This window comes from Equus asinus, chromosome 2 (assembly GCF_041296235.1).
Source record: "Equus asinus isolate D_3611 breed Donkey chromosome 2, EquAss-T2T_v2, whole genome shotgun sequence".
Taxonomy (NCBI): Eukaryota; Metazoa; Chordata; class Mammalia; order Perissodactyla; family Equidae; genus Equus; species Equus asinus.
In genome coordinates, this window is record NC_091791.1 from 54,375,646 (window position 1) to 54,398,554 (window position 22,909).

Here is a 22,909-nt window from a genome sequence, read left to right on the forward strand (position 1 = left end):
CCCACTCCCATATTATGTATTTATTTATTTACATGTATCTTTATTTGTTTGTTTATTTGAATGAAGTAAAGCTTCGTACTGTAAAATGCACAAATCTTATAAAATTCCCCAGTGAAGATATCGAATATTTCCATCACCGGAAATCCCCTTGTTCCTTGTTCCTCCTACCAACCTCCTCCCTGCCCCCACAGACAGCCACTGTTCTCATTTCAATCACCATAAATTACTTTTCCCTCTTCTCCAGCTTCATGAAATAGGATCTACAGAATGTACTCTTTCGCGTCTGGATTCTTTTATTCAATATAATCTTTTTGAAATTCATCCATGTAGTCTCATATATCTGTAGTTAGTTCCTATTTATTGCAGGGAAGTATTGTATTTGCATAATTATATTACAATTTAATTATCTATCCCCTGTTGATGGAGTTATGGATTGTTTCTAGTTTAATGGAGTTACGGATTGTTTCCAACTCGGGATTCTTTTTAATAAAGTTACTAAAAAGCACTTTGTGTAGTTTGTTTGAGACAGGTTTTTATTTCTCTTGTGTGAGTACGTGTATTACTCACAGTTCTCCAGAGAAACAGAACCAACAAGATATGTATTTTCAATAGTCCCCCCTTATCTGCGGTGTCACTTTCTGTGATTTCAGGGACCCAAAGTCAACCACAGTCTGAAAATATTAAATAGAAAATTCCAGAAATAATTCATAGGTTTTCAATTCGGCTGTTCTGAGTAGCGTAATGAAATCTTGGGTTGTCCTGCTCTGTCCTGCCCAGGACATGAATCATTCTTGTGCGCAGTGTATCCACACTATATATGCTACCTGCTCCTTAGTCACTTAGTAGCCATCTCGTTTATCAGATTGACTGTCACGGTATCCCAGCGCTTGTGTTGAAGTAACCCTTATTTTACTTAATAATGGCCCCAAAGTACAAGAGTGGTGATGCTGGCAATTCAGATATGCCAAAGAGAAGTGTAAAGCGCTTCCTTTAGGTGAAAATTCTCAACTTAATAAGGAAAGAAAAAAAATCACATGCTGAGGTTGCTAAGGACTGTGGTAACTTTTATTACAGTCTATTGTTATAGTTGTTCTATTTTATTATGTTGTTATTGTTAATCTCTTACTGTGCCTAATTTATACATTAAACTATCATAGGTATGTATATATAGGAAAAAACCATAGCATACCTAGGGTTCAGTACTATCTGTGGTTTCAGGCATCCAGTGGTGGTCTTGGAAAGTATCCCTGTGGATAAGGGTGGTGGGCTACTATATATAGAGAGAGGGAGATTTGTTTTAAGGAATTGGCTCACATGATTATGTAGACATGACAAGTTCAAAATCTGATGAGGTAGGCCAGCAGGCTGGAGACTCGGGGAAGATTTGTAGCTGAAGTCCAAAATCAGTCTGCTAGCAGAATTGCTCCTTGCTCAGGAGAGGTCACTGTTCGTTCCATTAAAGCCTTCAACTGATTTGATGAGGCCCACTCACATTATAAAGAGCAATTTGCTGTACTCAGAGTCCGCCAATTCAAACCTTAATCTTATCCAGAAAAGCAGTTTCACAGAAATATACAGAATAATATTTGATTAATATCTGGATGCTATGGCCCAGTCAAATTGATACATAAAATTATCAACCACAAGTCATTTAATTTCTTTCTTTTCAATCTTTATAATTTTTATTTTATATTTTGTTACCTAATTGCGTTAGATAGGGCCATCAACCTAACATTAAATGAAAGAAGTGAGATCAGACATCCATGCTCCATTCTCTTAGAGGGAAATTGTCAATATTTTGCCATTATGTATAATTCTAGCAATATGTTTTTCTCAGATACTCTTTATCATATTGCAGATGTATTTCTAACTTGCTAAGACTTTTTAAAAAAATAGTCAATGACTGTTAAATTTTACCAAGGGCTTTTTTCCCATCTATTGAGATGATTGTGTAATTTTTTCCTTATTCTGTTAGTATAGTAAATTTCACTCATGGCTTCTAAATGTCAAAACAGCTTTGCATTCCTGAGATAAACCGCAGTTGGACACGATGTCTTATCTGTTTCTTTTACATGTATTGTTGGACTTAATTTGTTGATGCTTTGTTTTGGCATGTACATCAATTCAAAATATTGCTCCCCAGTTCTGTTTTGTCTTTTGTACTGATGTTGAGTTAGATAAATAGTGTTTCTCCCTCCTTTATTTTTTAGGAGTGGGCCTTTGTGATCCTGTGTGCCCCTCAGAATCCTCTCTCTGGGTTAAGGAATTGAGCTAACGTAAGAAAATTGAATCTTCTCTCTAGGAATATGAAACCAGGGCTCAGAAAATAGAGAATACTGTCAGACACCTCAGTAAGTATTGGGAATATAAAGAAGCTGGGTTTGGACCATTGGAGAACCCATGAATCAGAAATGTAGATGGAAGTGAAGTTAAATGACCCCGAAGCAGAGAGAGAGACCCAGACACTTGCTAGTTTCAAGCTCTAGTTCCTCCTGAGGAACTGCACGTTCTCTCCTTGATTTCAAAAAATTCCCCTAAAGCTTGTAATAAACTCTCTTTTATGGGAGGCTAGGAGTGGGGGAACACTACCAAAATGATCGTTGGTTGCTATTTATATATTTCTTTATACATCTTTTTAAAAATTGGGTTTGTATTTGGAAAATAGAATTTTAAGAGTGTGGAAACCTCTGAGGGGAGAGAGGATGAAACTAGAAATAGTGAGGCTGACAACCATCCTGGCAGCTTGCAGTAAATTGCTAATACTTCATTTCTTTAATCAAATAGCTGACTGATGTGAAATCATTAGGAAAGCCTGCTAAATTTTATTCACATCACTATATTATGTGCAAAGTATGCTTTATTATATGATATATATAAATTCAATATGTAACCTTTGAGTTTCATAAGTATATTTTTGTCCCTAATGGAATCTTGTCACAAAATGCTTTAAGGAGCTCTGAGACTCCGGGGTACTTAGACAGCTTTAAGTTTAAATTAACTCAGGAATTGATTTCCACTTCAAGCAGTGTTTTACTAAATGCAAAAGTATAGATTGGACCACTTCTTCAAGAAAGAATCTTCAAATTGATAGGTCTAAATTTTACTCTTGAACACTGTTTCAACTTGCACTGTTTATACATGAAAAGTTCCGCAACACCTATTTTCGTGGCAAATGCAATTACATGGGTCTCTAAGGGAATTTCTTCTCTAGCAAGCAGGCAAATAGCGAAACTGCCTCTTACTCTGGCGGCTGTTTTCCATCCGCATCATCTAGAATGGGAAAGGATTTGGTAAAAGAAGAAGGATTTTCTTTTTTATATCCCAGGAGAGAAGCTTGAGAGAAGAATTTGAAAAAAACTGAATTTGGGGTATTTTTGTCTTTGAATCATGATGAGTCTGTTCATTGTCCCTGTCCACTTGTGATTTCATAAATAATGACATGTCAGTTTACCATTGATACAGCAGAAGTGTTTTTCTAAGTCAACTCCCTTTATTATTCTATATACTCTTTCTAGATAGTTTTATATTCTCCCATGGCATTAATAACTTCTGTTGTCATAAAGACTATTGGACTGATTAGCTTTGGATTTAAATATATATATATTTTGCCATTTTCTTTTGAACTCTCTTTGGAATCTAGTACTCTTTATACTTGATGTTTTCAAAAATTCCACATATGGGTGTAAAAATATGTAGAAAATAACTGTCAACTTCCTTTCTAGGATTTGTTTTTTCGAAAAAATGGATTGACAAAATGGTTAGCAATGGATGTTCCCTAAAAGAATATTTATTCAATTCACTTTCACTATTGAGTTTAGATATACACTATTATTTTTTAAAAATCCTTGAGCTTTTCCTTAAACTTCTTTCTACTCCATATCCGAGCCCTTTTCTTAGCAGAGGGGCTGGTTAACAGGAATTTGGATTGGAAGAGCAGAGGGGTTTCAGGATTCCAATTCCTTTTCTCATTTCAAGCTCAAGCAAAAAGTCCACTTTCTTAGTCTCTCTTTTCAGAACGAGAATGAAGAGTTGCAATTGCAGGAAGAAATATGACTGGTCCTTATTTGAACTCTGGTCCATTTCCTACCCAGAAGGAATTAAGACTCTGCCCTGGTTTCTATGTCATCCTCCACCATGAGATGAAAAATGAGAGCCCATAAGGAGTCAGAAAACAAAGGTATCATACATGGTAATTTTTAATTCTTTCATCAGATAATTTTATCTTTAAAACAAGTTGCAGAGAAATTTAATGTTAAAAAGTGTACATTTCAGTTCTTCACAGATCTTACAAATTTTCCATACCAGTTTGTCCGTGTTTTGGCAAAACTCTTGTTTTGAACTAATTTTAAACTTTTAGAAAGGTTGCAAATGTTATACGGAGAGTGTTTGTTTACTACTCACCCAGCATCCACTTCTGTTAACATCATACATAACGTAATATAGTCAAACCAGAAAATTAACGTTTCTTATTCAAATTTTACCATTTTTTCCACTAATGTCCTTTTTCTGTTCCAGAAGCCTATCTAGGATACTGGGTTGCATTTAGTTTTTTTTTTAATTAGTAAATTTTATTTTTTAGCGTAGTTTTAGGTTCACCACAAAATTCTGTGGAAAGTACAAAGTTCTCATATGCCCCCTGTCCCCACATGTGCATAACCTCCCCCATCATCAACATCTCACATTAGAGTGGTACATTTGTTACAATCCATGAACCTACGCTGACACATTGTTATCACCCAAAGTCCATAGTTTACATTAGGGTTCACTCCTGGTCTATTCTTTGGGTTTTGACAAATGTATAATGATGTATTGTACAGAGTAGCTTTACTGCCCTAATAATCCTGTACGCTCTGGCTATTCATTTCTATTTCCCCCTTAACTTCTGGCAACCACTAATCTCTTTACCATCTCCATGGTTTTGCCTGTTCTGTAATGTCATATTGGACTCACACATTATGTAATTTTTTCAGATTGGCTTCTTTCACTGAATAATATGTATTTAAACTTCTTCCATATCTTTTCATAGTTTCATAGCTCATGTCTCTTTAATGCTAAATAACATTCCATTGTCTGGATGTACTACAATTTATTAGTCCATTTAAGTACTGAAGGACATCTTGGTTACTTCCATGTTTTGGAAATTATGAATATAGTTGCTATAAACATCTGCACGGAGATATTTTCAGTTCATTTGAGTAAACACTAAGGAGCATGATTGCTGGATCGTATGATAAGAGTATGTTCAGTTTTGTAAGAAATTGCCAAACTTTTTTCCAAAGTGGCTGTAGTATTTTGCATTCCCACCAGCAATAAATGAGAGTTCCTGTTGCTCCACGTCCTTGCCAGCATTTGGTGTTGTCAGTATTCTGGGTTTTGTACATTCTGATAGGTGTGTAATGTTGCATTTATTTTTTATATCTCCTTAGTGTTCCCCAAGTTTCAATAAATAGTTCCTCAATCTTTCCTTTTCTTTCACGATCTAGAAACTTTTGAAGAATTATCCATTATTTTATAGACTGTCTTTCAGTTTGGATTTATCTGATATTTTCTCATGATTGGAATGAGATGAATTTGCGCCGTTTTGACAAGAATATCACAAAAAACAATTTTCATCCTTCTCAGTGCATCTTATCAAAGAGTTTGTGAGGTTGATATGATATTCTTATTCCTTGGGATATAAAACTTGATTAGTTGGTTGTGATGGTGTCTGCTGAGTTCCTTGACTATAAATTACTAAATTAACCTTTGTTGTAAAGAAATATATCTTAGGGGAAATAGTTTGAGGCTATTCAACTCATATTTTTCTTCAAACTTCCACCTAATTTTGGCATCCATAGATGGAACTATGAGTTCAAATCCAATATCATCAGTATTTATTTCGTTGATCAAATTGTTCAAGCTTTGCCCTTTATGAACTCCTTCAGGTCGACTCCTGAACAAGCTGCCATCCTTTTTTATTTAAATCACACATTTGTTTTCTAGCAGCACAACTTGTTCTGGGCTCATCTTATTTTAATCTTCTACCTTTGCTTATTGGTAAGAATATGGAAGATAGATTGTACTCAGGAATGACAGCTATGTTTTTATCCTGAGCAATTGTATGAATCAGTGGGACATTTTATTTTTACCTTACTTCTTTCTGGGTTTTTTCCTAAGGGATATGTGCGTATTGAAAAGATTGAGAATTAGGAATTCATTTTTGGACATTGGTCATGCTTAATTTTAACTGATTGTTGGACGGTCAAGTAGAGTCGTTAAGCAGGGAGTACATTATTAATCAAATTCTTGGGGAGATGCGAGGGCTGCAGATAAACTTTGGAGTTATCAGCACATACATAGCACTAATTGTAGGAATAGAGGACATCACTTAGGGAGGAGTATCAATAGACAAAATAAAAGAATTATGGATTAGGCACATGGCAATCCAATATTTAGGAACTAGGGAGAGGAAGGGAGGAGATAGCTCAGAAGGAGTTACAAATGAAGTGGGATTGAAATGAAGTGGGATTGAAATGAAGGCTGTTTGATGTTCCAGAGCCAAAGGAAGAAAGGATTTCAACAGCGAATGATTAGTCTGTTTTCTCAAATGCAGTCGAAATGCCCAGCAAAATGAAGATCAAGAACAGACCACTGGATGTAGCAAGAGGTGTTCATGTAACTAAGATAGTATACTAAGAACTGATTCCCACTTACTTTTCCTCTTTGAGCTATCACTCTAATGGTCTGCTTCTTGCAAAGATAGCATATTATATTTTCACTTTTATCCCATTTTCTCTCCCATTTCAAGATTTCAAGTGGGCCCAGAGGCATGCTGATAGGAAACGCTCACCTATACCTCCTGGGATGATAGGTTTTGTTTTTGTGGAAAGTACTATCTACTTTTGACAAATGTGTGTTTCCTGAAACCTTGCAAGGCATAGGTCTGCTCTCGAACATCTCCATTAACCAGGTCCAATTTTCCTGCATTAGACAGCCTTTTCTCATAGATGTTGCTTTATGTTTGTTTCTATTTCCTAGTTTTATTGAAGATTCAGTTTCCTTCTCTGTGTGTTTTTCTTTTCTCTTTATTTTTTCTAAAGTGGTTTTCAAAGAAAAGACAGTGGCAGAGACATCTTTTATTCATTGTGTCTCCACCACATGAAATAAAGTTATACAAACAGTACAAACCAAGCTCTGTGCTGTCTTGTTCCCAATTATAACAGATGACCTGAAACAGGACCTGGAACTGAGAAGTAGAAGCTCAAGAAATATTTGTTAAATAAGTGAAAGGATACTTTACTGAAAGTTCAGTTAATTTTAAATTACATTTAAAAATCTCATGATTTCTAGTTACTTTTTTTAATGTGATATTCTCTTGAATATATAGATTTAATTATATTTTTCTAATTTTCAAGTTCTATTTGCTCATAAAATATTTTTCTTGGGTTTGGTTTCTGTATTGATTAGGTGCCTTTCTTTCAAGGAATTGGTTTTCTTGAAACGTTTGGTGATTCAAGGCTAGCTGCTAATCTTTACATTTGAGTTGTCCTAACCATCTATCTTTTTTGCGTTTTGTATCCTATAGGTGGATTATGGGATAGGGGATGCTATCTAGATGGCTTTTCTGGTTGTTTTTCTCCTGGAATGTGTGTGGCTTTCTATAGTTCTTCCTTATCTCTTCAGTTACAGAACCAATTATTTAACAGAAAGGCGAATACCTCTGCTTCCCGTTACTTAGCCCACATGAGGAGTGTGGGAGTAGTCAACACTCCTCACTGCTCTGACTTGTTAATTAATCAGCTTGATGAAACCCTCAGGCCTTTTAATCTGGGTTTGGAGCTTCAGTGAATTGCTCTAAATTTTCCATTCTCTTCAAGAGGAATTTCTAGTCTCATTTTGCTTTATCTTCCAGATAGTTAAAGTGTAGGTGTCAATTTGTTGTTGGTGCCATTGAGTCAATTTCGACTCCTAGTGACCATGTGTACAACAGAGTGGAATGGCACACATTCTTCTGCGCCAACCTCTCACCTTCTGGTGCTATATCAGACAATGCCCTACTGCAATTTATAGGGTTTTCATGGCCAATTTTTTCAGAAATTTTCTCCCTAGTGCGCTGGAATCTGTCCACCATGGGTGACCCTGCTGGTATTTGAGATACCGACGGCATAGCTTTCAGCAACACACAGCTGCCACAATATGACAACCAACAGATGGGTGGTGTGGCTCCCTGACCAGGAAACAAACCTGGGGCTGGTGGTGAGAGTGCCAAATCTTAACTACTAGACCACCAGGACTGAAGCAGTGGTCAATATGAAATAGAAATAATGTTTTGCAGCTAGTGACAAATATTAGAAACAACAGCGGCCTGAACAGGGTAGAAGTTGGAAACCTCTCACAGAGTTCAGTGTCTAGGAATCTAGAATACATATGAGAATTTAACAGTCTTTTCAGAGCCTCAGGCTCCTTCTGTCTTACTCATCCACTATACTTAGCTTCTCTTCCCTAGCACAATGGTGCAATGGAAGTCTGGCCATCAGGCCTACATTGCAGGCAGGAAGTGGGAAAGGGGGAGGGCAAGAAGAGCACATGCAAGTTGTCTATACTCCTTTTAAGAAAATTTCTTTGAAGTCCCACCTTATAACTTCCCTTATACTTCATTGATTACAACTAACTGTAAGAGGTTAGGACATGGAATCGTGTAATACAGTACTACTTAAAGTATGCTCCCTGGATGAACACTGGTACATAACATGTTGGTTTTTCTTCTGTGAAGAGGTAAATAGAGAAATTGAGAGCAAGTGATCAGAAACTTGATTGGAATTTGAAAGTAGCACAACATATTAACTATATTTTACAAAGGAAATGACCCGCACAGGATTAGAGAAAAAAAGTAAAATTAAAAAAAGATCCTGATCCTTCACCTACAATAAAATCTAGATTTTTTGACTCATGAAGAGGCAGAGAATGGATATTGGGAAGGCAACTAGCCAGCTCTGCCACAATGATGTTCTCTATTGGTCTTCTAACAAAGGACAGAGAGCATCGGCTCCATGTGTGGACAGAGATGCCATCAGCACGTGGAGAGTTTCCCCTTAGCAGCTTCTCTGGGACTTCACAATTCTTTCCAGTTTTTCCCAAGAAGATTTTTCCTGGGAAACAGCTAGATGTCTGGCTTGGTAAGATGCAGAAAGGAAAATATCACTGCATTATACAGAATTGGATTAACTAATAGGTCTTATCATAACAGAAAAGGGTAGGAGACAGGAAGAGGATGTATTTAGAAAAACTAACGGAGAGCTGTTGTAGTTACAGGTGTATACAGTGTTTTAAAGGATTCTTAAAGTTTTGTGTTTTCCAAGTATGGCTTGGAGTAACTGATGTGTGTGCATGGAATGGAAATAAAAGACCAGTTCTGACACTGAAAATAAATCTATAATAGAGTCATATATTTTTTTAATTTAAAAATGCATTTTGAGATTTTAGTTAGGAAAAATTCTCTTTCTCAGTAATTTCCTGAATATGGGTAGCTATATCGCTAGAAAGTTTTGAGTTAAAAAATCCCAGATTTATAATAAATCAAAATATTATTTATTTAATTTTCATACTTTAGTGTTTATTCCAGCATACAATATGAATGTTAATTTACAATTTTTTTTACTTCCATATGCTTTCATATAAATTATAACATAATTTATTAACTGCAAAGTAACTGAGGGTGCTATGGACTAAATTGTGTTTCCCCAAAATTCATGTGTTGAAATCCTAGCCCCACAGTGTGATGGTATTTGGTGATGGGGCCTCTGGGAGGTAATTAGGTCAAGAGAGTGAATCCCTCAAAGGGGATTATTGCCCTTATAAGAAAAGACAAGTGAGGGGCCGGCCCGGTGGCACAGCAGTTAAGTGCGCATGTTCTGCTTCAGCAGCCATGCTGTGGTAGGCGTCCCACATATAAAGCGGAGGAAGATGGGCATGGATGTTAGCTCAGGGCCAGTCTTCCTCAGCAAAAAGAGGAGGATTGGCAGCAGTTAGCTCAGGTCTAATCTTCTCAAAAAAAACAAAAGGAAAGGAAAGAAAAGACGTGAAAATACAGTAAGGCTACAGCTGTCTGCAAGCCGGAAGAGAGCTCTCCCCGGAAACTGAAGCTGCCAGTGCCTTGATCTTGTACTTCCCAACTGTGAGAAATAAACTTCTGTTGTTTAAACCACCCAGTTTACGGTATTTTGTTACAGCAACTTGAGAAGACTAAGAGGATTAAGATTTCTTTTCTTCATAAAATCAGGATATTTAGGGAGCTGTCATTATATTGAAGTGTATTTTGCTTGGGAAGTTTCTTTTTCTTCTTGCCATTAATATATGTGTTTGAGGAGTAAACATTCCAATGAAAAAGCATCCATTTCAACATTAGCTCTGTGGAATAATATTGTATAATCATCTGCCTCAGTAAATTCACTCTAGTGTCGTTTACTTGCGTTTTGTCTCTTGGTAGGTCCATTGAATTGTATGAATTTATTCTGTTATTCTTTGGCTAATTTTGCGTGGAACTATAAATATATACAAATTTTATTAAACATATAACTCCATTATTACAATATGTCAGAATATATGTTAAAAATTTTAGGATTTCTTTGTTCTTTCAAAGGCTACATACAATTTTAGGCTTGAGATCCAAAATTTAACCAAGTTGTAGGATTTCAACATTTAGTCACATTTCAGTCATGTTCTCATCAACCCTGATTCCAAGGATGAGGTGAGGGAAACGTAATACTACAACCTGTTCTTAAAAGTTGAATAACCTAGGGGTATTTTTTCCACTCTATTCTGAAACCTCAATTGTGTATTTCAATTTAGTCATCACCTGTGATTCATTGTACAGCATTTTCTATTCTGAAATACATTCCTGCCTTGAGTAAACTTGCTTGAACCTTCTCAATGACATAGGCTTGTGCTCATAGTTCATTTCTTGAAGTGGATTTCAGGACTCAAAGAGCAACTGTACCTTTAACTTTTGAAGGTAAGACTCCTGGAAGCATAGTGCACCGGGTTCCGTGTGACATGCAGTTCGTCTCTAACGTACTGGGACTTAGGCAAATGATATGTGCATATATAAACAGCATTAAAGGAAAGTGAAATTCAAATATTCAGGCCCTAAGAATGTGGACCTGCTACCACAGAAGGTAAAATGTTCATTTTATGATAGTATTGGGGAATACAGTGGGCAAAGAAAGGATGATTTCCGACAACATGATGCACAGTCTTTTGATATCCTACATTCACTTGACGGCCTCAGAAAAAACTAAGAAATGACTTCTTGCTCTTCTAGCATTATTGTCTCTTCTCTTGGTAACAATTAAAAGTGGACTTCAGAATAATTACTTTTATAATGTTAGCCTAGGGATTAATAAAGGAAGCAAAAGAAAATTGCATATAGAATGTTCATCCTCTATCTTTTTCAAGAGTTGGATACCACCTGGTAGACCTGATGTGACAGGTCAGATCATTTGGTAGTAACACATTTTATTTACAGGAACTTTATGATATATTTTAATAACTGAAGGGGAAAAGCACCCATATTCACCTTTCTTTTTAATTTTTCTTAACTTTAGTGGATACTTAGTTGATATATTTATTCTTCCAGAGGAATGTTAAGATCAACTTCAGCTTCAAAGTAACAGGTATTAGAAAGTGTTGGGTTTTGATGAAATTCTATAAATATTATCGCTAATAGGGAAAACACATTAAGCAGATAAAGTTAAAAATATAACCTTTATCACAGTTAAAGTCTAGATGGAAAGATATGACTTAGATGTTATAAAATAATGGGTTTCCTAAATGTAGGTCCCAGAACCAAACTTGCCTAGCCTGTCATTGGCGGTGCTGGAAGACCACAGGTGCCCCAAGGTTTGTTGCAAGTATGCTGTTTAGCTTATTGCAGAAAACATAGCAGATAGCCTACTCTTAAGGCAAACAGATTCCAAAGAAGGAGAAGGGGAATATGTGGGGGCTTTTCATGCCTATTTCCCTAGGCTAAACTCACTCATCAGAAAATGTACTCCTCCTTCCACGGATAAGTGAGGTGGAGAATTGATAACAAGAATGTTAAACTAATGTTTATTCCCTCCACGTTGAAGGACAAAGGAGCAGAAACTATGATTGCTATTCCAATGTTGGAATAAAAAATAGGTATATGGTATATTTATGTGTTAATTTGGGCTGGCTTTAAATATTTCTATCCTATTTTCCCATGAAATATAATTATATCTCTTAATTTAGTCAGGCTCTATGACCTTAAAAATGAACTAGACATGATTGTTAAACCATTTTGTGTTGCCACCTATTTTGAGTTTCATTCTTTGACAAATTCTGATTCTTTTATGATTAATAATAATTTAGCTTTTGAAGTTACTTTTAAATAATTACATTTATGTTTTCCTAAATATTTCCATTCCCACTTGATATTAAAATCTATTGGCAGAGAGTTGTACATAATATTTTTCCATAATTCCTTTAATTTCATTCATATCTAGATGCCTATTTGCATTATTCCTTTTTTGTATTCCCAATGTTTAGATCCTGGCACATGGTAGGAACTTAATAAATATGTATTGATTATATTTACTTTCAGTACTATATTCCAGCATCAGTTAGAGGGTATGACACAAATTTGATCCATGTGCTTTGGCTCTGGCAGAGTTCTCATAAAGGAAGCATAAAATTTCACACTGATTATTTATCCTACATTGTATACCTGCCACATTCTATTGTTAAAGGCAAAAATAATTTCATCAACAGGGATATTGTATGAGAAAATGGAGTTTAATAATAAAATATTTATGAAACCAATGCAATTGTGACAACACAAATAATTTATTTTGCTGTCTACTTCATGTATTGGGGAGAGTATAAGAATAGTCCCTGAATGCATGTGGACCATTTTTATCTCTACCTTCCATTACGAATGTTAAAATAGAAGTCACCTAATATTTTATCTCAAATATACAAGTTGTTTTGTGGAATCATAAAGTCTGGATTTACTAGGTAGAAGAATATTTTTTCACAATCCCCTTCTCATTTTTGTATTTTTGAATCTTTGCTTTACTACCCACTTCTCATGAACTGTAGTTTGCTATTCCAGGTGGTAAAAGATCAGGATGGGAAGGGATGTAATTAAGGTATTAGAGGGATGAAAAGTAGAGGTAGAGAAAAAAGAAAAAAAGGAAAATTTAGTTAAAAAATCCCATATCACTCTAATTTAAGCACAAAATTCCTCCCATAGACACCTGGGTGTCTGATTCTAAAGTGCTACAGACCTGGGAGTGCAGATGATATCCATAATTAATTTTCCCATGGTACCAGTTATGAAGTTGCTGTATTTCAGCTCCAAACTCACCTTCTGTTCTCTGCTTTCTGAGGTTGGAGCTGGGGTTCTTCACTCCACGTCTCTTCTTTACTTGTTGCCTCAAGGTAAGGCTCTGCTAATAAGCACAGTCAGGCAGCTGCAAGGCTGGAGGAGGGAGATGGGACTTGTTTCTTCCTGTCTGTTTCCTGTGGGATTTCTGTGAATGTCACACATCAGCGGTGCTTCTTCACTGCAGGAACAACAGATCCTTCCCACAGCAATCACTAAATCTAGTCTGCAGGGCTTTTTTTTAACATTCTGGAAACCAGCCTCATTGTTCCCCACTCCATAGAAACCAGCACCAGGGAGGCAATGCTTTCTCTTCAGAGTTCTGAGTTTCAGCTATATGGGGCCTCCTTTCTACATTTTAATAAGTCCAATCTCTTCTCTGTTCCCTCCTTTTGTTCTCTTGACCATAGCAGTATTTGCTGCTTCCTGCAGTTGCTACCTCCAAGATACCTTACATTTCTCTTTTTATCCTTTCAGTTACGTAAGCAGCAACTTTATATGCAGTTAATAATTCTTTATTTAGGTTTTCCCTGTTTATATGACTGGTCTAATTTCTGTCTTCTTTCTGGACCCTGACTTACAGAAACACTGATCCAGTTGTCAAGAGAATTTATCTATCACTTTATTTGTCTAAATCCTATAATGAGCCATTCTGTTGTGAAAGTATGTGAATTTCAGAGTCAGATAAACCAGGTTCTACCCAGGCTCCCCCAGCTCCTTCAGACTGATTGGGGATTTGTGACTTGTGGGATTTGGGGAGAGTTACTTTAACCCTCCTCAACTTCAGTCCCCTCAACTGAAAATAACACCCACTCATAGAATTGTGAGGATTAAATGAGACAATATTTGCAAATCATGTGGCATGTGCTCAATAAATGACACAGATGATGGTTATGATGATTGTGGTAAAGGTACAGTGATAAGTTTCAATTATTCAGAAATGAAAGTTTTGTACTTAGTTTACCTGCCTTATTTTAAGGCCTGAAATTCTAAAATCTAGACTTATCAAGTGATTCAGCAAAGTTACAAAATTGATGACACGTATTGGACTCCTGATTGTACCTGGAGACTTTGAACATGCTTACCCACTAGAATTTCCAAAATAATATGTTATTTCATTTAAGTTTATCATTCCATGGTGGAATACTGACAGATAACAACATTAAGTTAAACATTGACTGACTTAATACCAAGGGTTATGATACTATATAGAAAAGCAAAAGTGGATTATGAAATTTATAAAATAAAAACATTTTGGGGTTGGCCCAGTGGTATAGCAGTTAAGTTTGCACCCTCTACTTTGGTGACCCAGGGTTGCCAGTTTGGATCCAGGGTGCAGACCTACACACTGCTCATCAAGCCATGCTGTGGCAGCATCCCACATATAAAATGGAGGAAGATGGACACAGATGTTAGCTCAGGGTCAATATTCCTCAGCAAAAAGAGGAGGATTGGTCGTGGATGTTAGCTCAGGGCTAATCTTCCTCAAAAAAACCAAAAAGCAAAAAATAAATTTACTTTAACAATAAGGAAAATTAGCCAAGAGAGGGTGTGCATTCATCTATAGTGTGCAGAGAATTCCTTCTTCAGAGAAGCAGTAGAACATGGACGTGGCATCAGGCTTCCTGGGCTCAAATCTAGAGAATACATTCACCAGCTCTGTGAACTTGGACTGTTTACTTGACTTCACTGTGTCTCAGTTCCCTTATTTGTAAAGTGAGGATAATTCCTAACACATAAGTTTAAACAAACTATTACAAATAAAGCACTCAGCACATTGTTTTTTTCAGGTTGGAAAAAAGCTTGCATTTTATCAAATTTAACATTCACATAGCAATAGGTTATTAGAAAAATTTTAAGTTCTTGCCCTTCTTTTGTGCTGTGAAAAATGTGGCTTTAGTTTACAAGGAACTTCAAGTAATTACTTCGACTACATGGAATTTCTAAAACACAAGGCTACTACCTGAAAAGCAATGGACACTTTCCTACCTCTCTTAGCATCACACTGTAATAACTCTGAATTATATGGGGTTATAATTATATGTGAAGTTTACATCAATAACCAAATTTTGTGTTGTAATTAAAACAGATGTTCAGGCTGAATTAGAGTGTAAGGAATTGACTGGTCCATTGACTTGGCCTGGTGCAAACTATTTCGTATCCCTTTTCCTTGAAATTTTCTACATCATGGCCCTGGTCCAAGAAGTAATCATCCCTCATAAAGAGGATATTGATCGCAAATATGTTCCAATTGTGAGGAGAACAATACAAATGAAAACTTAGTGAATGGTGAGCTACATCATGGGGAAAATGCATCCAATTGCTTTGGCCACCAAAAATGAATTTGAACAGAATACTGACTTCTCTTTGGAAAGATAGTTAATCTTAGCTTAATCACAAAAGGAAGACAGTGATACAAGTGGGAAAAAAAAGAGCTGAGATGAGTTTTTCCAGAACACACAAGTAGGTAAAGTTGATTGATAGCTGGTGTTATCCTCCGTGTAAGGTTCCATCAATATAATTAAATTAAAAGTGAAGAGTTGGTTTGGAATTTTCTCATCACTCTTCGAAATCACAAGAGAGTCTGTTAACAAAGCTGCTTTCTTACACACAAGAAAGTTCAAGGGAATTGAAACAAATAAGGCCAGAATCAGGAGACTCTCTGGCTCTCTTGTCTTCATTACATTTCATCAAATCACTGATAGAAAGCATGCGAGTAACAATAGAAAGGCCACATTTCATGTGACTAAGAACTCCTAGGGTTTTTATTTGAGTTTAGATTTCATTAAAGAAATTTACATGTCAGTTAGAAATTAAACTCCCTTAGTCATTCAAAAAGCCTTGATTGAGCGCCTACTCTGTTCTAGCATAGGTACTATGGGTAGAGAATAAGACAATGTCTTTAGAAAATTTATATGTTTTAAAATAACGCCAGTTGGAATCTCTCGGCAATATGTGAGTTTCTGCTCATGGGTGCAATAAAACTATCTGTAGAAGAACAGAACAAAGGTATAAAGGAAAATAGCAATATATGAGAAAAACTGATGGGTATTCACTATCACTAGTGTTAGTCAATGATGTGGTGAAAGTTTCAAAAAAGTAGTGCAATTTTAGGATGAATTAAAATACCAAAAGCACATGGATAATCGTCATCTCACTGTACACTATGCATTGAGAACACATCCATGTTATTCCTTCAGTTCTATGTTTTGTACTTTAAAAGGAACCATGTCAATATACACCGTGCAGTCATGTTACATGGGGATATGTTCTAAGAAATGTGCCATTAGGCGATTTCATTACTGTGTGAACATCAAAGAGAGTACTTACACACATCTAGATGGTATAGCCTACTACAACTAGGCTATACGGTATTAATCTTATGGGATCACCATCACATTTGTGGTCCGTCATTGACTGAAATGTTGTTATGTGGTGTATGACTGTATATGATTACAAACATTATAAATGACAGAAATTAAGAGACTTGTGAATGGTAAAAATGTGTGCCCTAATATTCTTAGCCTATGTGGAAGAGGAATTGAGCTTCATTGGCTCTCAAAGGCAGACAAGGAACAACGGGGAGAAGTTATAGGTAGTAATGAATATTAAGCTTAGATAGCCTCTTCAGAAGTGAGGCGACACTTCAGCTGCTGAGAGTGGTGGTGGTTCCTTAATAATTATCCTCAGCTGAAGAGAGACTTCTCATCCAAGAGCATGTCCCCTCCGTGGGGACAGCCAATATCTAATAGCTGTCTGATGAGGGAGAGTGGAACTCTACTACCTTCCTTTACTCAAAGCAGGGCAACTTAAAAGGGCCAGCTCAAACTCCACAAAGGATCAGCTTAGGGCTTCTGCAACCACAATTAAACTCCCCCCTCCAAACAATCCTACTTCTTGCACTTCCCCAGAGGTGCTGGTTTAGGGGGCACCTTGCTGTAAATCTGTACACAAATCTCCATCTTGAAGTCTATTTCTTGGAATCTAGCTTAAGACACAGAGAGACTTGGGTTCAGCATTAGGGAGAGCTTTCTCACGAGTAGAATTTCCTTAAAAAAATAGTATGGACTTCCTCTGGAGGCTGTGTTTTTCCATTTTTAGAGCTAGTCAAGCAGAGGCAAGGTGACCATGAACTGGAGTTGGCGAAGAGGGGATATTTGTTTTCTTCCTCAATGAGGAGTTGGAGTAACTTATTCTAAAAGCTGCCTTTAACTCTGGTTATATGATATGATTCTAAAATGATAGAACCACTCTCTTTATAAAATCTATATCTAGGGTGCTCCCTTCACTTAGGCCCAGGTTACATATTAGGGAAGATGATTCTTCATATATCCCATGTTCCCACTTGACTCCTAGAAAAATACATAATGTATAGGCTGGCTCCAAGTTTCCTAAACTCACCTTAATTGACACCTTACCAAAGAAGATGTACAGATGGCAGTTAAACATATGAAAAGATGCTCCACATAAAATGTCATCAGAGAAATGCAAATTAAAATAATAATGAGATACTACTACACACCTAGTGGAATGGCCAACATTTAAAACACTGACAATACCAAACGCTGGTGAGGATGTGGAGCAACAGGAACTCTCATTCATTGCTGGTGGGAATTCAGAACGGTATAGCCACTATGGGAGACAGTTTGGCAGTTTCTTACAAAAGTAAACAGATCCTTACCACATAATCCAGCAACTTTTTTCCTTGATATTCAATTAAAGATGTTGAAATTTTATGCCAACACAAAGCCCTGCAGCTTTATTCACAATTGCCAAAACATGGAAGCAACCAAGATGTCTTTCAGTAGGTGAATGAATAAATAAACTGTGACACCTCCTGACAAAGAAATGAGCTATCAAGCCATGAAAAGACATGGAGGAAACTTAAATTCATATTACTAAGTGAAAGAAGCCAATCTGAAAAAAGGCTACGTACTGTATGATTGCAACCATATGACATTCTGGAAAAAGTTGGTTGTAACGTTTATATTTTGGCTCACATATTACAGCCTATTCTTGAGAGCTTATTATATTCTTATGTGAAGTCATGACCTCACTGAGAGCTCCTGAATTTGGAGCTAGATACAGTCACAGATTGCTGTTGAATTGACCCTTTTGGGAAGGAATAAGAACATATTTTCATGCATTATGCGAGACAGTTGAATCATGCTAGCTGGAATATTTTTTAAGTCTAAAGGTAGAAAGAATGGGGTAGTGGGGAGATGAAAGAGTTAACTCTAGAGGAAATTTACCATTCTTCTTGGCTTCCCAGGTCTAACCCTCATTATTTGGGGCTATTCTCACCTTTTAATGTACAGTCTACTTTCCATGCTACAGGCTGACATGCCGGCCTCACTTTCTCAGCCTAGCTTGCAATTAAAACACAAACAAGCAATCAAGTGTCTGAAAATCAGGTCCACACACCCAGATTCTATTTGGGGAGATAGTGAAGGATAAAATAAGTTCCTTGTAGAACTCACTTTGGGCAGAAGGTGATAGCAGAGGTTGCAGCTACATCCAATTTGTTGGGTCAGCAATAGCAGTGAAGTCCGTCATGGGATCCTGTGTCTATGTCGTGGAGTGGGAGGTGCAGCCTGAAGTTTCTGACCATCTTTGCTGGTGACAGTCGCGTCTTTACTGGGTCAGTTCTGCAGTGAGGGTTGAGGCAACGTTTTTGCCCGTGCAGACTCCAAGCCTGTTTATCCGGCTCTCCAAATTGATTTATGTTACATACATACAACTTAAATTGCCCAGAGTGTGTTTCCACTGTTTTCAATTTAGATCTCTGATTAGTATCCCACCAAATATTTGAAACAAACCTATAGGCATTATCTGAGGGTTATTGTGACCAGTAACCCATGTTATGTTGAGTGAAGCAGCTAATGGTGTAATGATGTAAGAACTCTAACTTAACAGTTCTTGGGTGAATCCAGGAATATACACTAAAGGATATTCTCTCCTGCTGTTGTCTGGATTCTCTCCAAAACTAGCAATTCTGTGAGAAGACATGGGTCTTGCACATAAATAAGGCCCCTTGTAGGCACCAGTAAAGGAGACCAGCACTGCTATCACCTTAGGGAAGAATCCTTTCATTTCCTATCTCTCTGACAAGGTGAGGTCCTTTTGTTACAGGTTTCTTGGAAGCTCTATTTCTCCTTCCCTAATTATGATCTTACTTACAGCTTATTTTTTAAATTTTCTGTCTTTGTCCACCAGAATACAATACGTGAGGGCAGGGATCTTATCTTTGGTGTCTTCAGTGCCTAAAGTAAAGTCTTGCACAAAGTAGGTGTGGAATAAATAGCTGTTGACTGAATGAATAAATGAATGTATATTTGAATTAATGCATCTGTTAAAGGAAACCATATCAAAAAGGGTGAGGATGGAACTAATGATGGGCTGAGTCCAAAAATAAGTGAGGAGAAAAATATAGTAGGAAAAAAATATGTGTTATAAAAAAGCACTCTTGAAAGCACCAGATATTATGGAGGCTGCTGCTATGGATTCCATAGTCTCTATTCCAGCATCTGTTTGCTCTTGAAATAACTTCTAGTCTAGCACTGAGTGGATAGGAAAAGTAGTTACACTGGTTTCTGCAAGAAATGAATTGTTTTCACATCTAACTCTTATAATGAAAAAAGATATAATGGATTCATGCAAAAATAGATATAGTTGGTTATGAAATGACATGTTATCTTGTAATTACTCCATCCTGTGCATGGGCTGCATATAAGAAAAGTAATTGCAGTGAGATACAGAGAGTGATATTACCCCTTTCTTGTTCAGCATTGCCTTTGAAGATATGTATGAGTTGCTAACAAATGACTGACTCTGGATCTGAACAATGAAAGCCAGGGAATGAAAGACATACCCAAGCAAATCATGCTGATCAGGTACTGCTATTCCATTTTCTCTTGATCACTCTACTGTGTAATTAATGGATAGTGTTCCTAAAGCATGGAACAGAGAAACAGAGAATACTTCACGTGTATCCTAGCTTCACATGGTCTCTCCTTTTTCAGGAAAATTAACATAAAACAAAACAAAATGCTCCATATAGATTTCTTCGCTTATTTAAAGCAACAGAATTGATGGTTTTTAGAAAGATCTCATTTTATTCCATAATAGACTATGATTTGGCAAATGGCTAAAGCGTTCACATTTCTCAGGTAATCATTAAAAATGGGGCTGTGGCTGCCATACTCATTACTGTATAATGAAGAGAGAAACTCAAGAATGGTGATGGGAACAATAATATTCAGGAATTTTCTTCCACTCCTTCATCCAGAGTGCTTCCTGGGGATAGATATTTAAATCCAAGGCAGGTATTTATAGAACACTTCTATGCATTCAGCTGTATATGATATTGTAAAGCTATGAAAATTACGCCTGCCATCCACCCACTCAGTGACCCTAATATCATTGATAAGTGCACAAGGCTGACCTCGCATGAGACTCTTCCAGCTGGGAGAGCTCCTTGTCATGTTTCCAAATTCAGTGCCTTATTTGAAATACCAAACTTCTGAATAATTATAGAGACAATTGGAGAAAAATTTACTGATATTTAAGATCAGCACAAGACAAATATATTCGCATATTTTCCAATTGGAAAAAAATAAAATAACATTTGCATATCTCAGAACAAAGTCTTTAAGTTGCTTCTGTAGTTGTTTTTAGTTCTTAGACAAGCAAAAGATCCTGTGCTTCTTATTTGAACAGGCCAATTCTATGAGGAGTTGACAGCGCCCTTTCTTAGAGGCAATGTTTACAGTACTATTTATGGAGGTGAAATCATATGTGTTAATTTCTATTTGAAGATATGCTTGAATTGCAAGTGCAGAGAAGTAGAAGCTTTGTTCTGTGTTTCTCAAGGATAGGATGTCAAAGTTTTCCTATTTTAGTTTCTGAAATTGAGATGCATCTTTCAATCAGTATGTAATCATGTAATGTAGTAGAAATTGTTTTTCTCTAAAAACTATTATTAAATCAATAGTGTATTTTATAGCTGAAGGTGTTTTAGAATCAAGGAAATGTAGTATATAGATAGCAGCCAAAAATGCACTTTATATAATTAGATGATTAACCTGAAATGTCCTTTCCTTCACAGAACTACTTTTAGTTCTGTGTTGAAAGATCAGTACTCAATATGGAAGGGAAATAGAGGAATCAGAAAATCTGAGAATTTTGTTGTCTGTTCTGCTTGTTGAACCTGAGGGGGGAGAGGCTGGCACCTTCAGAGTTGCACTATTTGTCCAAAACCAGACCCCTTTCCCACTCTATCCACATTAAATCCTGATCCTATTCCTGATCTGACAAACTGAAGCTTTTTCTTGTTGTCCAAAGTCAGGGCTTTGTCATATTAATCTTGAATGAATTCCTGTGATTTCAGAATTACTAATATATGTGATCTTCTTGGTATCTGGACATCAGCTTTTCCAAAGCACCATTATTGGCAAATCTGTAAACTTTTAAAATCTGCAATTGTGCTGGGTAGCAATGGCGCCCTCCAAGTTTCAGTCCCTCACAATGTGCTCTTCACCCTGCTCTCGAAAGGTAAGCCCCAGTCCTTCTTTGGATTAGTGTGACATAAGCTTATGTTTAAATAAGAGTTTAATAATAAATATTGAAATCCCACTATTTTATTCCCTTACTAGGATCCCGAGGGCTGGGAGCCAAATATATATATCTTTCTCCACTCTCCTCACAAGCAGAAGGTTGCAGAAATCTCCTTTTGGGAACCTGACCAATCCTCTAAAAAAGACTTACAGATAGTGAAGTCGGGAGTTTCTTAATGCGATGGATAAGCCAAGTCCTGCTATAATAAAGGTAATCAGTACAAAAGGAGCCTATACAAACTTGAATATGAATGAATAGCCAAGATTGCTGAGTTGAGGAAGGCATCTAAAATGAAAATCAGAGATGCAAACAGACAAAGAGAAAAAATTCAATTGAAAGAAAAAGAGACTATAGAGGAAGAAGAAAATTTAAAATACACCATCACTAATGCCATCAAGAAGATAAAGAATGGTATTGAATCCCTGAAATTGTAACAAGATGGAGAAAAAGGACCATCCTAGAAACAAAAAAGAAGCTCTTGGAAATTAAATAGATGAAGGAAGAAAAGAAAAGCTCAATATTAAGGAGAAAAGTGAAGACGGAGTCTTAGACCGAAAGAATAATTAGAAAACAGAAGAGAAAAGATAAGAAAATCAGAGGACTTATAGGGGAGGATTTACTTCTAAATGATAATTCTAAACTGAGTGATAAAATACAAATATTAGCTAACTATTAACTGAAAGAAATTTCCTAAGAAAGATGATTTCCAAATTGCTAGGATTTATTTCAGAGTCGTGCAAAATGGATTAATATAGACCCACAACAAGGCATTTATTCAGGAAATTTCAAAACACTGGAGGAACAACTGCCTAAAGTTTCTGAAAAGGGAAACTGAAACATTCAAGAAAAAGAGAAGCCTCACATTTCTCAACAGCAAAATTGGAAGCCATAAGTCAATTAAAATGTTTT